At 44.2% G+C, this 4,435-nt stretch overlaps 1 protein-coding gene across 2 annotated transcripts in view; it reads left to right on the top strand.

Annotated features, from left to right (window-relative positions):
- Positions 1-1,296: 1,296 nt before the first annotated feature.
- Positions 1,297-4,435, top strand: part of LYN (LYN proto-oncogene, Src family tyrosine kinase) — a 66,453-nt gene continuing 63,314 nt past the window's right edge. For both annotated transcript variants that reach the window (XM_009640436.2, XM_035895742.1), the window contains exons 1-2: positions 1,297-1,307; positions 2,308-2,310. The gene's annotated coding sequence lies outside the window, so the exon portion shown is untranslated. The remainder of the gene's footprint in view (positions 1,308-2,307; positions 2,311-4,435) is intronic.

The following is a 4,435-nucleotide window of genomic DNA, read 5'->3' as shown; positions in this document are numbered from 1 at the left end:
TTCATTCTAAAAAAGCACATTTGCCTTTTTAGAGAAAACATTTGTGTAATTATCTACAATTCTATATAGTTTTAGGGGTCATCTGATAGATTCTTCTCATTTAGTGTGTTACTTGGTCAGGTAGATATTTTACATTTTCAGCTATACCTGCAAATTAGGAAGCATATACCTATTTCTGCTGTAGGTGGGGTTTCTTCCACTTTTAAAATCTTTTTATGACTAATCAATCTGTTTAATCATCTAAATAAATGTGAACTGTTATCCAAAACTGTGAATGCTGAAATTATAGTGTCATGGATAAAAAGCATTAAAAAGAGCGAAAATCTTCATAGCTCTGTATACTCTTATTAAAGTCTAAACACCAAGGTGAATATGAAATCAGAAGTCAGAGAAGTAGGAGAACATGCAGAGTCAGATATGGTCAGCTGAGTCCCATTTGAGTCCATTTAAGAGCCTGAAAGAGATGGAATCCTGTTGAGCTCTTTTGGCAATGATACGCAAGGTGCTGGGAGTCCCTTACCTTCTTGTGGATGGTTCAGATACCCTCCACTCTTCTTGTAGCTCTCTCTTTGGTGGCCTGCCTGGGAAGTGAAAGATTTGGAAAAGATGCATCATCCTTTCAATTTCTCAGCATTTAACAGGTCCCAAATAATATTTTTTTCTACCTACTTCTGCCAGCTTTATTTAGCACAGATCATAAGGTTGGAAAAACTGTCTCTGCAGCAATTTAGGTAGTAGATTAGAGTTAGATTGGAATCTACCGCATATCACATATTTTAGTTAAGAACGTTAAAGATTGGGTTCATTCAGTTTATCTCTGAGCTTGCACATTTCACAAGCATCCTCACAGCTGCACCTGAAGAAATGCTGATATATATACACAAATAGCAAATTAGCCACACTTATCATTAGGCAATTTGCATGCCTAATGTAATGTATGCATTTCTATGCATTGGGGGACTACACAGTATACTTCTGTGTTTCTTTTTGTGAGGAAAATAGGTTTAATTCTGAGTACCAGCTCACTTAAATTTAACCCTTTATGAGCAAGAGGGTTGCCTTAGTGACAGCAATGCCTGCACATGTGTGGACCCTAGTTGCAGGTTGCACTAATAACCTTGTGTTAGCAGTGTGAACTGTTTGACTTGTTCATGGAAGATGTTTAATAAAGTTTTCTGTCACGGACCACAGAAAAAAAAATGTTCATATGCTTGTCATTTTACTTCATATGGATGAAAATTAACTTAGTTAATCAGACATCTCTTAACATGCATGCCATCTCCAAGATTAGCCTAATCGCCCCCGGAGTTCAGTCTTAAATTGCTTTTGACATTTGAGTTGTATTTATAGTGCCACCCTTGGCTCTAAGGCTGTGGTCCAACACAACAGTAAACCTCATTTTAACTCTACTGGACCAAAATTGCAGTGGCAATCTAATACAAAGCACTGCCCTGATACATATACTGGAAAGTTTTGATGGATTAAATTCATATCAATGAATTTTAAACTGGCTTTGCCGTAATATAAATTCAGTGGTTCTCCCACAGCTAGCACCATCCCAAGAGTCTGCCCCAATGCCCTCTTGCCTCTGCCCTGCTCATTCTATTCTTGGATGTGACCTGCAAGTTTGCGATCTGACATGTTTTGGCCATCTCCAGTGGACACTCACCAGTCAGGCTTCTCTGTCACAGATCTTATCCTAGATTCCTGTCTTGCATCAGGTCTTTTCTTCAACCCTCGCCTTTGCCTCAGTGTTCGCACAGCCAGTCTGCTGGTACAGCACTGTCATTGATTCACAGCCAAACTAACTGAAGTCAAGCCGTAAATCTATGCAAGCCACAAATATGGCTGATGTTTCTCAGAAACCACCCCTGACGTTGCACCACGCTGCAGACTTTTGTGGGTAATACATATCAAGATACAGTTCACCATTTCCCACAGATGCTCCAGTGAGGACATCAACGGCATTTGGGAAAGTTAAGAGCAAAAGATGTGTCTCTGAAAAGTTCTGCAAGGTGGTTAGGTGGTTAGGGGCAGGAGTGGAAAGGACAGGTGAGATGGTGCTGACAGGTTTAGTGTCATTACGGTGGTGGACCATACCCTGAGCAGGGACATACACATACATTCAGAGAACAAAAGGGACTCCATAGCAAAGAATCTAGGGTTGCCTTTTGTTGTACTTGAGGTGACTCCCTTTAAGGTAGATGACAAGTTTGAGCACAAAAACGTGCCCACATGGAAAAGACAGCCAAGGAGAAATTAAATGCTCTTGGTAGCAAAATCACCATCTACCCCAAATGCTCCAAGAAGGTGGGTTTTTTTTCTTTTCCTGAGTTATCTTAGCATTTTTTAGGCATTCATTCTGGTCCCAAGTGCTTTACTAACTAGTACGTGAGGAACTCTGCTCCCTAACTCTTGCATACCCCTGACTTTGTGCCAGAGGCTTCTGCCTTGGTTTGTCCCAGGCCTGTGCTGCAGTGTACCTCCCCGTTACCACCTAGAGTGTCCCTCTGACCCCTGCACCACTATACTTTATGTCAGGTTAAATTGCATGTCATACTCCTGCAAGACTTCCAGGTCTGTGACCCCAGTTTGTCCCAGTATTGCTCTCTCACCCCCAGCAGTCTCCTCCCTTGGAAAGAGCCACTTGCCACACTATCAAGAGATAGGCTTGTCTGTAAAGAAGAAGAGGTTTCACCAGTGGAGAAACCTACCTTCACTGCCCTCCACCTTGTTGCAACTCCACTTATTTTCTGTCTCAAAGGCAGTAGATCATGCCATGCATCCTTCAGAAATGTATACACTTCCACTCATCCTAGGAGATCTCTTTTCTTCCAAGTCTAACATTAACGTAGGTTTGCCATCCCTCACTGACTCCAATCCCCACAGCCCTTCATGGCTTAGGAGCAACCAATCCAAAGAATACGCACGATCCAGGCAGGGCAGAAGTTGCTGGTGTAGGCCTTCAGATGACCATTGGAAATGTTAACAACCTGTCTAGCTAAGGAAGGAACAAGGATTACTTCTAATCTCTTACTAAACCAATTCTGCTGACTGTGGCAGAAAACAGAACAGCAAGTAGAGGGTGTGCATGACAGCCAAGAGGCTGGGCAGTTCTGTGGCAGCAAATGTGTAGATGCAGGAAAGAGGTGATTGTGGTGATAAGAAAGAACAGGCTCTGTCCCAGACTAAATAAAGTGTCCTAGGACATCCAAAAAGAGGAGCCAGGTGACAAACACAGCTGCTGTTGAGATCACAAGCACTAGTATAGGCTCAGAGGAGGCTGGTAGTGGCCATACTGAACATCAGTAATTCCTACTCACTCAGAAGCTCCTGCTACCTCAGACTTGGTGTTCCTGACCCCTACATACCCTACCCCAAACACTTCCACACCAGAAAACGTACCCAAGGCTCAGCAGCCACTAACAAACAACTCCGAGTAGGCATTGCCAGCAGGAGACAGTGTATGAGATTCTTGCTACAACTGATCCCAGAGAAGAGCTTGGGCAGTGACCATCTTCTCCGCTTCAATTTGAGTATGTCTGGAAATAGCTGCTGTGCCCAGTTTTGTTCAAGATGTGATTTCCTTTTTGCCTTTGTTTTTCAATCACTTCCTACTTTTCATTTGTTTCCAGCTGAGAGCCTTAGCTTGGGGGCTTCCACAGCAGGGCTGGATGGCATCAGAGATGTTAAGGATTGAAATTTCAAACATTTCAAAGCCTGGGGCAAAGAGCTGCAGAGCTGCAACGGATGGGACAGCACAGCTGGGATTTCAAAGCCAGTAGGGGCTGGCTCCAAGAATGGGATACAAAGGGCTTCAGGGGGAAACAACAACTGGGAACAGGAAAGTCAGAGAAAAGCTGATTTACTGCTCATGTCCGACACATGCATGATTTCAAGTTACAGCAAACAGCTGTCAACCACTCAGCAGAAAACAATTAGTCAGGTTGTCCCTGACAATGTGACCCTCCCAGTTTTCACAGGAAACGAGTGAGCTGCAGCTGGCGGAGGGACTGGCTGTAGTTCCACTTGTTATACTCCTACCCTGCCGCCATCTGCTCTTTTGGCTCTCCAGGTTTTTGTGAAGGACGCAGCACGCAAACAGCAGTCTGGTTTGGAGGGCAGTTTAAGTAGCCCTCCAGCACCCTTTTAGACACGTTGCACAGCCATTTTGAAGCCCTACCTGAGGTGGCAATGCCACAGCTAGCTTGCTGCTAAACGCGAGGTGAGGTAAGCAGGCTCATCCAGTATTAAGGTGATTCAGCAACTCCATCGCTCCAAATGGGCTCAGCAAGCACTTGGCATGGCTGCACAGCATCAGATGGGCAGGAGATATGAAAGGTGTGAGTGCCATACGCCTTGCCAGACCAGCCAGCCTGAGCTGACAGCAGTAAAGTATCTGTAATGATCCACGATGGCTCCTCTTGGGATTCCT

This window comes from Egretta garzetta, unplaced genomic scaffold (assembly GCF_000687185.1).
Source record: "Egretta garzetta isolate BGI_Z169 unplaced genomic scaffold, ASM68718v1 scaffold340, whole genome shotgun sequence".
NCBI lineage: Eukaryota > Metazoa > Chordata > Aves > Pelecaniformes > Ardeidae > Egretta > Egretta garzetta.
Note: the sequence above shows the minus strand (reverse complement) of the source record. Positions and strands in the feature narration are given on the sequence as shown.